This window comes from Pleurodeles waltl, unplaced genomic scaffold (assembly GCF_031143425.1).
Source record: "Pleurodeles waltl isolate 20211129_DDA unplaced genomic scaffold, aPleWal1.hap1.20221129 scaffold_70, whole genome shotgun sequence".
Classification (NCBI taxonomy): Eukaryota; Metazoa; Chordata; class Amphibia; order Caudata; family Salamandridae; genus Pleurodeles; species Pleurodeles waltl.
Window position 1 is genome coordinate 2,845,173 of NW_027150391.1, and position 12,565 is coordinate 2,857,737.

The window sequence follows — 12,565 nt, forward strand, 5'->3', positions numbered from 1 at the left end:
TGGAATAGGCAGCTCTACTGCTTTTGCTTAAGGAAATTAATCTTTTTTCATAAACAGGGAGAACACAGAATGATCTTCCAAAAACAATCAGTTTTATCAAGAAAGTTTTTTAATTAAATTAATCTATCTATATTTATATCTGTGTATATATATATATATATAATCAGCTCACTTTATGGGTGTAGTGAACTTGTAAGTTACACCACACTTTACCATAAGCAGCTTATAGCTATTAGCCACCAGGGGTCAGTACTAACCAAAAACACCGATTTGTCTTCTATCCCTGTCCCACAGAGTTTATAAGCAGCCCATGATTTACCACTGTTTCATGTCATTTTCCAAGTATTTTAGAGATAAATTGTTTTTGAAAGAACAGTAAGTTGAGATTGAAATTTAGAGAGCATCTTCTGAGTTTCGGTTAACACATCAGTAAGCATTTTGGCTATCACTAAAGTCAACGCTGGTCTCAATCGTGATAAGCAGGTGTAATGACAACTATATTTTACTTCATGAGTAAGTGCATCTTTTTCATTAAGTTGGGCAACTTAAAAGAATCATCTCCCCGTCGGGGAATTGAACCCCGGTCTCCCGCGTGACAGGCGGGGATAGTGACCACTATACTAACGAGGACTTAATGGCAGTAGTTTAACAGTCCTCACCTCTTTGAGGATAGGGATTGCCCATGAGCAATTCAGCTAATTGGAATAGGCAGCTCTACTACTTTTGCTTAGGGATATTAATCTTTTTTCATAAACAGGGAGAACACAGAATGATCTTCCAAAAACAATCAGTTTTATCAAGAAAGTTTTTTAATTAAATTAATCTATCTATATTTATATCTGTGTATATATAAATATATATAATCAGCTCACTTTATGGGTGTAGTGAACTTGTAAGTTACACCACACTTTACCATTAGCAGCTTATAGCTATTAGCCACCAGGGGTCAGTACTAACCAAAAACACCGATTTGTCTTCTATCCCTGTCCCACAGAGTTTATAAGCAGTCCATGATTTACGACTGTTTCATGTCATTTTCCAAGTATTTTAGAGATAAATTGTTTTTGAAAGAACAGTAAGTTGAGATTGAAATTTAGAGAGCATCTTCTGAGTTTCGGTTAACACATCAGTAAGCATTTTGGCTATCACTAAAGTCAACGCTGGTCTCAATCGTGATAAGCAGGTGTAATGACAACTATATTTTACTTCATGAGTAAGTGCATCTTTTTCATTAAGTTGGGCAACTTAAAAGAATCATCTCCCCGTAGGGGAATTGAACCCCGGTCTCCCGCGTGACAGGCGGGGATAGTGACCACTATACTAACGAGGACTTAATGGCAGTAGTTTAACAGTCCTCACCTCTTTGAGGATAGGGATTGCCCATGAGCAATTCAGCTAATTGGAATAGGCAGCTCTACTGCTTTTGCTTAGGGATATTAATCTTTTTTCATAAACAGGGAGAACACAGAATGATCTTCCAAAAACAATCAGTTTTATCAAGAAAGTTTTTTAATTAAATTAATCTATCTATATTTATATCTGTGTATATATATATATATATATATATATATAATCAGCTCACTTTATGGGTGTAGTGAACTTTTAAGTTATACCACACTTTACCATTAGCAGCTTATAGCTATTAGCCACCAGGGGTCAGTACTAACCAAAAACACCGATTTGTCTTCTATCCCTGTCCCACAGAGTTTATAAGCAGCCCATGATTTACGACTGTTTCATGTCATTTTCCAAGTATTTTAGAGATAAATTGTTTTTGAAAGAACAGTAAGTTGAGATTGAAATTTAGAGAGCATCTTCTGAGTTTCGGTTGACACATCAGTAAGCATTTTGGCTATCACTAAAGTCAACGTTGGTCTCAATCGTGATAAGCAGGTGTAATGACAACTATATTTTACTTCATGAGTAAGTGCATCTTTTTCATTAAGTTGGGCAACTTAAAAGAATCATCTCCCCGTCGGGGAATTGAACCCCGGTCTCCCGCGTGACAGGCTGGAATACTGACCACTATACTAACGAGGACTTAATGGCAGTAGTTTAACAGTCCTCACCTCTTTGAGGATAGGGAATGCCCATGAGCAATTCAGCTAATTGGAATAGGCAGCTCTACTGCTTTTGCTTAGGGAAATTAATCTTTTTTCATAAACAGGGAGAACACAGAATGATCTTCCAAAAACAATCAGTTTTATCAAGAAAGTTTTTTAATTAAATTAATCTATCTATATTTATATCTGTGTATATATATATATATATAATCAGCTCACTTTATGGGTGTAGTGAACTTGTAAGTTACACCACACTTTACCATTAGCAGCTTATATCTATTAGCCACCAGGGGTCAGTACTAACTAAAAACACTGATTTGTCTTCTATCCCTGTCCCACAGAGTTTATAAGCAGCCCATGATTTACCACTGTTTCATGTCATTTTCCAAGTATTTTAGAGATAAATTGTTTTTGAAAGAACAGTAAGTTGAGATTGAAATTTAGAGAGCATCTTCTGAGTTTCGGTTAACACATCAGTAAGCATTTTGGCTATCACTAAAGTCAACGCTGGTCTCAATCGTGATAAGCAGGTGTAATGACAACTATATTTTACTTCATGAGTAAGTGCATCTTTTTCATTAAGTTGGGCAACTTAAAAGAATCATCTCCCCGTCGGGGAATTGAACCCCGGTCTCCCGCGTGACAGGCAGGGATACTGACCACTATACTAACGAGGACTTAATGGCAGTACTTTAACAGTCCTCACCTCTTTGAGGATAGGGCATGCCCATGAGCAATTCAGCTAATTGGTATAGGCAGCTCTACTGCTTTTGCTTAGGGAAATTAGTCTTTTTTCATAAACAGGGAGAACACAGAATGATCTTCCAAAAACAATTAGTTTTATCAAGAAAGTTTTTTAATTAAATTAATCTATCTATATTTATATCTGTGTATATATATATATATATATATATATATAATCAGCTCACTTTATGGGTGTAGTGAACTTGAAAGTTATACCACACTTTACCATTAGCAGCTTATAGCTATTAGCCACCGGGGGTCAGTACTAACCAAAAACACTGATTTGTCTTCTATCCCTGTCCCACAGAGTTTATAAGCAGCCCATGATTTACGACTGTTTCATGTCATTTTCCAAGTATTTTAGAGATAAATTGTTTTTGAAAGAACAGTAAGTTGAGATTGAAATTTAGAGAGCATCTTCTGAGTTTCGGTTAACACATCAATAAGCATTTTGGCTATCACTAAAGTCAACGCTGGTCTCAATCGTGATAAGCAGGTGTAATGACAACTATATTTTACTTCATGAGTAAGTGCATCTTTTTCATTAAGTTGGGCAACTTAAAAGAATCATCTCCCCGTCGGGGAATTGAACCCCGGTCTCCCGCGTGACAGGCAGGGATACTGACCACTATACTAACGAGGACTTAATGGGAGTAGTTTAACAGTCCACACCTCTTTGAGGATAGGGAATGCCCATGAGCAATTCAGCTAATTGGAATAGGCAGCTCTACTGCTTTTGCATAGGGATATTAATCTTTTTTCATAAACAGGGAGAACACAGAATGATCTTCCAAAAACAATCAGTTTTATCAAGAAAGTTTTTTAATTAATTAATCTATCTATATTTATATCTGTGTATATATATATATATATATAATCAGTTCACTTTATGGGTGTAGTGAACTTGTAAGTTACACCACACTTTACCATTAGCAGCTTGTATCTATTAGCCACCAGGGGTCAGTACTAACCAAAAACATTGATTTGTCTTCTATCCCTGTCCCACAGAGTTTATAAGCAGCCCATGATTTATGACTGTTTCATGTCATTTTCCAAGTATTTTAGAGATAAATTGTTTTTGAAAGAACAGTAAGTTGAGATTGAAATTTAGAGAGCATCTTCTGAGTTTCGGTTAACACATCAGTAAGCATTTTGGCTATCACTAAAGTCAACGCTGGTCTCAATCGTGATAAGCAGGTGCAATGACAACTATATTTTACTTCATGAGTAAGTGCATCTTTTTCATTAAGTTGGGCAACTTAAAAGAATCATCTCCCCGTTGGGGAATTGAACCCCAGTCTACCGCGTGACAGGCAGGGATACTGACCACTATACTAACGAGGACTTAACGGCAGTAGTTCAACAGTCCTCACCTCTTTAAGGATAGGGAATGCCCATGAGCAATTCAGCTAATTGGAATAGGCAGCTCTACTGCTTTTGCTTAGGGAAATTAATCTTTTTTCATAAACAGGGAGAACACAGAATGATCTTCCAAAAACAATCAGTTTTATCAAGAAAGTTTTTTAATTAAATTAATCTATCTATATTTATATCTGTATATATATATATATATATATATATATATAAAATCAGCTCACTTTATGGGTGTAGTGAACTTGTAAGTTACACCACACTTTACCATTAGCAGCTTATAGCTATTAGCCACCAGGGGTCAGTACTAACCAAAAACACCGATTTGTCTTCTATCCCTGTCCCACAGAGTTTATAAGCAGCCCATGATTTACGACTGTTTCATGTCATTTTCCAAGTATTTTAGAGATAAATTGTTTTTGAAAGAACAGTAAGTTGAGATTGAAATTTAGAGAGCATCTTCTGAGTTTCGGTTAACACATCAGTAAGCATTTTGGTTTTCACTAAAGTCAACGCTGGTCTCAATCGTGATAAGCAGGTGTAATGACAACTATATTTTACTTCATGAGTAAGTGCATCTTTTTCATTAAGTTGGGCAACTTAAAAGAACCATCTCCACGTGAGGGAATTGAACGCCGGTCTCCCGCGTGACAGGCGGGGATACTGACCAGTATGCTAACGAGGACTTAATGGCAGTACTTTAACAGTCCTCACCTCTTTGAGGATAGGGCATGCCCATGAGCAATTCAGCTAATTGGAATAGGCAGCTCTACTGCTTTTGCTTAGGGAAATTAATCTTTTTCATAAACAGGGAGAACACAGAATGATCTTCCAAAAACAATTAGTTTTATCAAGAAAGTTTTTTAATTAAATTAATCTATCTATATTTATATCTGTGTATATATATATATATATATATATATATATATATATATATATATATATATAATCAGCTCACTTTATGGGTGTAGTGAACTTGTAAGTTATACCACACTTTACCATTAGCAGCTTATAGCTATTAGCCACCAGGGGTCAGTACTAACCAAAAACACCGATTTGTCTTCTATCCCTGTCCCACAGAGTTTATAAGCAGCCCATGATTTACGACTGTTTCATGTCATTTTTCAAGTATTTTAGAGATAAATTGTTTTTGAAAGAACGGTAAGTTGAGATTGAAATTTAGAGAGCATCTTCTGAGTTTCGGTTAACACATCAGTAAGCATTTTGGCTATCACTAAAGTCAACGTTGGTCTCAATCGTGATAAGCAGGTGTAATGACAACTATATTTTACTTCATGAGTAAGTGCATCTTTTTCATTAAGTTGGGCAACTTAAAAGAATCATCTCCCTGTCGGGGAATTGAACCCCGGTCTCCCGCGTGACAGGCAGGGATACTGACCACTATACTAAGAGGACTTAATGGCAGCAGTTTAACAGTCCTCACCTCTTTGAGGATAGGGAATGCCCATGAGCAATTCAGCTAATTGGAATAGGCAGCTCTACTGCTTTTGCTTAGGGAAATTAATCTTTTTTCATAAACAGGGAGAACACAGAATGATCTTCCAAAAACAATCAGTTTTATCAAGAAAGTTTTTTAATTAAATTAATCTATCTATATTTATATCTGTGTATATATATATATATATATAATCAGCTCACTTTATGGGTGTAGTGAACTTGTAAGTTACACCACACTTTACCATTAGCAGCTTATAGCTATTAGCCACCAGGGGTCAGTACTAACCAAAAACACCGATTTGTCTTCTATCCCTGTCCCACAGAGTTTATAAGCAGCCCATGATTTATGACTGTTTCATGTCATTTTCCAAGTATTTTAGAGATAAATTGTTTTTGAAAGAAAATTAAGTTGAGATTGAAACTTAGAGAGCATCTTCTGAGTTTCTGTTAACACATCAGTAAGCATTTTGGCTATCACTAAAGTCAACGCTGGTCTCAATCGTGATAAGCAGGTGTAATGACAACTATATTTTATTTCATGAGTAAGTGCATCTTTTTCATTAAGTTGGGCAACTTAAAAAAAGAATCACCTCCCCGTCGGGGAATTGAACCCCGGTCTTCCGCGTGACAGGCGGGGATACTGACCACTATACTAACGAGGACTTTATGGCAGTAGTTTAACAGTCCTCACCTCTTTGAGGATAGGAAATGCCCATGAGCAATTCAGCTAATTGGAATAGGCAGCTCTACTGCTTTTGCTTAGGGAAATTAATCTTTTTTCATAAACAGGGAGAACACAGAATGATCTTCCAAAAACAATCAGTTTTATCAAGAAAGTTTTTTAATTAAATTAATCTATCTATATTTATATCTGTGTATATATATATATATATATAATCAGTTCACTTTATGGGTGTAGTGAACTTGTAAGTTACACCACACTTTACCATTAGCAGCTTATATCAATTAGCCACCAGGGGTCAGTACTAACTAAAAACACTGATTTGTCTTCTATCCCTGTCCCACAGAGTTTATAAGCAGCCCATGATTTACGACTGTTTCATGTCATTTTCCAAGTATTTTAGAGATAAATTGTTTTTGAAAGAACAGTAAGTTGAGATTGAAATTTAGAGAGCATCTTCTGAGTTTCGGTTAACACATCAGTAAGCATTTTGGCTATCACTAAAGTCAACGCTGGTCTCAATCGTGATAAGCAGGTGTAATGACAACTATATTTTATTTCATGAGTAAGTGCATCTTTTTCATTAAGTTGGGCAACTTAAAAGAATCATCTCCCCGTCGGGGAATTGAACCCCGGTCTTCTGCGTGACAGGCGGGGATACTGACCACTATACTAACGAGGACTTAATGGCAGTAGTTTAACAGTCCTCACCTCTTTGAGGATAGGGAATGCCCATGAGCAATTTCACTAATTGGAATAGGCAGCTCCACTGCTTTTGCTTAGGGAAATTCATCTTTTTTCATAAACAGGGAGAACACAGAATGATCTTCCAAAAACAATCAGTTTTATCAAGAAAGTTTTTTAATTAAATTAATCTATCTATATTTATATCTGTGTATATATATATATATATAATCAGCTCACTTTATGGGTGTAGTGAACTTGTAAGTTACACAACACTTTACCATTAGCAGCTTATAGCTATTAGCCACCAGGGGTCAGTACTAACCAAAAACACCGATTTGTCTTCTATCCCTGTCCCACAGAGTTTATAAGCAGCCCATGATTTACGACTGTTTCATGTCATTTTCCAAGTATTTCAGAGATAAATTGTTTTTGAAAGAACAGTAAGTTGAGATTGAAATTTAGAGAGCATCTTCTGAGTTTCGGTTAACACATCAGTAAGCATTTTGGCTATCACTAAAGTCAACGCTGGTCTCAATCATGATAAGCAGGTGTAATGACAACTATATTTTACTTCATGAGTAAGTGCATCTTTTTCATTAAGTTGGGCAACTTAAAAGAATCATCTCCCCGTCGGGGAATTGAACCCCAGTCTACCGCGTGACAGGCAGGGATACTGACCACTATACTAACGAGGACTTAATGGCAGTAGTTTAACAGTCCTCACCTCTTTAAGGATAGGGAATGCCCATGAGCAATTCAGCTAATTGGAATAGGCAGCTCTACTGCTTTTGCTTAGGGAAATTAATCTTTTTTCATAAACAGGGAGAACACAGAATGATCTTCCAAAAACAATCAGTTTTATCAAGAAAGTTTTTTAATTAAATTAATTTATCTATATTTATATCTGTGTATAAATATATATATATAATCAGCTCACTTTATGGGTGTAGTGAACTTGTAAGTTACACCACACTTTACCATTAGCAGCTTATATCAATTAGCCACCAGGGGTCAGTACTAACTAAAAACACTGATTTGTCTTCTATCCCTGTCCCACAGAGTTTATAAGCAGCCCATGATTTACGACTGTTTCATGTCATTTTCCAAGTATTTTAGAGATAAATTGTTTTTGAAAGAACAGTAAGTTGAGATTGAAATTTAGAGAGCATCTTCTGAGTTTCGGTTAACACATCAGTAAGCATTTTGGCTATCACTAAAGTCAACGCTGGTCTCAATCGTGATAAGCAGGTGTAATGACAACTATATTTTATTTCATGAGTAAGTGCATCTTTTTCATTAAGTTGGGCAACTTAAAAGAATCATCTCCCCGTCGGGGAATTGAACCCCGGTCTTCTGCGTGACAGGCGGGGATACTGACCACTATACTAACGAGGACTTAATGGCAGTAGTTTAACAGTCCTCACCTCTTTGAGGATAGGGAATGCCCATGAGCAATTGTAGGAGGCTGGACTGGCTTGTAGTGAGTACCAAGGGGTACTTGCACCTTGCACCAGGCCCAGTTATCCCTTATTAGTGTATAGGGTGTCTAGCAGCTTAGGCTGATAGATAATGGTAGCTTAGCAGAGCAGCTTAGGCTGAACTAGGAGACGTGTGAAGCTACTACAGTACCACTTAGTGTCATATGCACAATATCATAAGAAAACACAATACACAGTTATACTAAAAATAAAGGTACTTTATTTTTATGACAATATGCCAAAGTATCTTAGAGTGTACCCTCAGTGAGAGGATAGGAAATATACACAAGATATATATACACAATAGCAAAAATATGCAGTATAGTCTTAGAAAACAGTGCAAACAATGTATAGTTACAATAGGATGCAAAGGGGAAACATAGGGATTGGGGCAACACAAACCATATACTCCAGAAGTGGAATGCGAACCACGAATGGACCCCAAACCTATGTGACCTTGTAGAGGGTCGCTGGGACTATTAGAAAATAGTGAGAGTTAGAAAAATAACCCTCCCCAAGACCCTGAAAAGTGAGTGCAAAGTGCACTAAAGTTCCCCTAAGGACAAAATAGTCGTGTTAGAGGAATAATGCAGGAAAGACACAAACCAGCAATGCAACAACTGTGGATTTCCAATCTAGGGTACCTGTGGAACAAGGGGACCAAGTCCAAAAGTCACAAGCAAGTCGGAGATGGGCAGATGCCCAGGAAATGCCAGCTGTGGGTGCAAAGAAGCTTCGACTGGACAGAAGAAGCTGAGGTTTCTGCTGGAACAAAAAGGGCTAGAGACTGCCCCTTTGGTGGACGGATCCCACTTGCCTTGGAGAGTCGTGCAGAAGTGATTTCCCGCCGGAAGGACGCCAACAAGCCTTGCTACATGCAAATCGTGCGTTTGGCGTTTTTGGACGCTGCTGGGGCCCAGGAGGGACCAGGACGTCGCAAATTGGACTTGCAGAGAGAGGAGACGTTGAGCAAGACAAAGAGCCCTCACTGAAGCAGGTAGCTCCCAGAGAAGTGCCAGAAACAGGCACTACAAGGATGCATGAAACGGTGCTCGCCGAAGTTGCACAAAGGAGTCCCACGTCGCCGGAGACCAACTTAGAAAGTCGTGCAATGCAGGTTAGAGTGCCGTGGACCCAGGCTTGGCTGTGCACGAAGGATTTCCACCGGAAGTGCACAGGGGCCGGAGTAGCTGCAAAGTCGCGGTTCCCAGCAATGCAGCCCAGCGAGGTGAGGCAAGGACTTACCTCCACCAAACTTGGGCTGAAGAGTCACTGGACTGTGGGGGTCACTTGGACAGCGTCGCTGGATTCGAGGGACCTCGCTCGTCGTGCTGAGAGGAGACCCAAGGGACAGGTAATGCAGCTTTTTGGTGCCTGCAGTTGCAGGGGGAAGATTCCGTCGACCCACGGGAGATTTCTTCAGAGCTTCTGGTGCAGAGAGGAGGCAGACTACCCCCACAGCATGCACAAGCAGGAAAACAGTCGAGAAGGCGGCAGGATCAGCGTTACAGAGTTGCAGTAGTCGTCTTTGCTACTATGTTGCAGGTTTGCAGGTTTGCAGGCTTCCAGCGCGGTCAGCAGTCGATTCCTTATCAGAAGGTGAAGAGAGAGATGCAGAGGAACTCGGCTGAGCTCATGCATTCGTTATCTAAAGTTTCCCCAGAGACAGAGACCCTAAATAGCCAGAAAAGAGGGTTTGGCTACCTAGGAGAGAGGAAAGGCTACTAACACCTGAAGGAGCCTATCAGCAGGAGTCTCTGACGTCACCTGGTGGCACTGGCCACTCAGAGCAGTCCAGTGTGCCAGCAGCACCTCTGTTTCTAAGATGGCAGAGGTCTGGAGCACACTGGAGGAGCTCTGGACACCTCCCAGGGGAGGTGCAGGTCAGGGGAGTGGTCACTCCCCTTTCCTTTGTCCAGTTTCACGCCAGAGCAGGGGCTAAGGGGTCCCTGAACCGGTGTAGACTGGCTTATGCAGAATTGGGCACATCTGTGCCCAACAAAGCATTTCCAGAGGCTGGGGGAGGCTACTCCTCCCCTGCCTTCACACCATTTTCCAAAGGGAGAGGGTGTCACACCCTCTCTCAGAGGAAGTTCTTTGTTCTGCCATCCTGGGCCAGGCCTGGCTGGACCCCAGGAGGGCAGCTGCCTGTCTGAGGGGTTGGCAGCAGCAGCAGCTGCAGTGAAACCCCAGGAAGGGCAGTCTGGCAGTACCAGGGTCTGTGCTACAGACCACTGGGATCATGGAATTGTACCAACAATGCCAGGATGGCATAGAGGGGGCAATTCCATGATCATAGACATGTTACATGGCCATATTCGGAGTTACCATGGTGAAGCTACATATAGGTAGTGACCTATATGTAGTGCACGCGTGTAATGGTGTCCCCGCACTCACAAAGTTCAGTGAATTGGCTCTGAACAATGTGGGGGCACCTTGGCTAGTGCCAGGGTGCCCTCACACTAAGTAACTTTGCACCTAACCTTTACCAGGTAAAGGTTAGACATATAGGTGACTTATAAGTTACTTAAGTGCAGTGTAAAATGGCTGTGAAATAACGTGGACGTTATTTCACTCAGGCTGCAGTGGCAGGCCTGTGTAAGAATTGTCAGAGCTCCCTATGGGTGGCAAAAGAAATGCTGCAGCCCATAGGGATCTCCTGGAACCCCAATACCCTGGGTACCTCAGTACCATATACTAGGGAATTATAAGGGTGTTCCAGTAAGCCAATGTAAATTGGTAAAAAATGGTCACTAGCCTGTCAGTGACAATTTGGAAAGAAATGAGAGAGCATAACCACTGAGGTTCTGATTAGCAGAGCCTCAGTGAGACAGTTAGTCACTACACAGGTAACACATTCAGGCACACTTATGAGCACTGGGGCCCTGGGTTACCAGGGTCCCAGTGACACATACAACTAAAACAACATATATACAGTGAAAAATGGGGGTAACATGCCAGGCAAGATGGTACTTTCCTACAGCAATTCAGCTAATTGGAATAGGCAGCTCTACTGCTTTTGCTTAGGGAAATTAATCTTTTTTCATAAACAGGGAGAACACAGAATGATCTTCCAAAAACAATCAGTTTTATCAAGAAAGTTTTTTAATTAAATTAATCTATCTATATGTGTGAGAAAGTAGCCTCTTTCTAGCCTTGTTACCCCCACTTTTGGCCTGTTTGTGAGTGTATGTCAGGGTGTTGGTCACTGTTTTCACTGTCTCACTGGGATCCTGATAGCCAGGCCTCAGTGCTCATAGTGAAAACACTATGTTTTCAGTATGTTTGTTATGTGTCACTGGGATCCTGCTGGTCAGGACCCCAGTGCTCATAGGTTTGTGGCCTATATGTATGTGTCACTGGGACCCTGTCACACAGGGCCCCAGTGCTCATAGGTGTGCATGTGTATGTTCCCTGTGTGGTGCCTAACTGTCTCACTGAGGCTCTGCTAACCAGACCTCAGTGGTTATGCTCTCTCATTACTTTCAAATTGTCACTAACAGGCTAGTGACCAATTTTACCAATTTACATTGCCTTACTGGAACACCCTTATAATTCCCTAGTATATGGTACTGAGGTACCCAGGGTATTGGGGTTCCAGGAGATCCCTATGGGCTGCAGCTTTTCTTTTGCCACCCATAGGGAGCTCTGACAATTCTTACACAGGCCTGCCACTGCAGCCTGAGTGAAATAACGTCCACGTTATTTCACAGCCATTTTACACTGCACTTAAGTAACTTATAAGTCACCTATATGTCTAACCTTTACCTGGTAAAGGTTAGGTGCAAAGTTACTTAGTGTGAGGGCACCCTGGCACTAGCCAAGGTGCCCCCACATTGTTCAGAGCCAATTCACTGAACTTTGTGAGTGCGGGGACACCATTACACGCGTGCACTACATATAGGTCACTACCTATATGTAGCTTCACCATGGTAACTCCGAATATGGCCATGTAACATGTCTATGATCATGGAATTGCCCCCTCTATGCCATCCTGGCATAGTTGGCACAATCCCATGATCCCAGTGGTCTGTAGCACAGACCCTGGTACTGCCAAACTGCCCTTCCTGGGGTTTCACTGC

General features: G+C 40.4%; 5 non-coding genes across 5 annotated transcripts; all 5 read right to left on the reverse strand.

The window, feature by feature from the left end:
• Positions 1–558: 558 nt before the first annotated feature.
• TRNAD-GUC (transfer RNA aspartic acid (anticodon GUC)) lies at positions 559–630 on the reverse strand. Its single transcript has one exon. It is a non-coding gene; the product is annotated as a tRNA-Asp (tRNA).
• A 1,338-nt stretch (positions 631–1,968) lies between these two features.
• On the reverse strand, positions 1,969–2,040 carry TRNAD-GUC (transfer RNA aspartic acid (anticodon GUC)). The gene has a single exon. It is a non-coding gene; the product is annotated as a tRNA-Asp (tRNA).
• A 628-nt stretch (positions 2,041–2,668) lies between these two features.
• TRNAD-GUC (transfer RNA aspartic acid (anticodon GUC)) lies at positions 2,669–2,740 on the reverse strand. Its single transcript has one exon. It is a non-coding gene; the product is annotated as a tRNA-Asp (tRNA).
• Positions 2,741–3,378: 638 nt separating this feature from the next.
• TRNAD-GUC (transfer RNA aspartic acid (anticodon GUC)) lies at positions 3,379–3,450 on the reverse strand. The gene has a single exon. It is a non-coding gene; the product is annotated as a tRNA-Asp (tRNA).
• A 2,776-nt stretch (positions 3,451–6,226) lies between these two features.
• Positions 6,227–6,298, reverse strand: TRNAD-GUC (transfer RNA aspartic acid (anticodon GUC)). The gene has a single exon. It is a non-coding gene; the product is annotated as a tRNA-Asp (tRNA).
• Between the last annotated feature and the right edge of the window lie 6,267 nt (positions 6,299–12,565).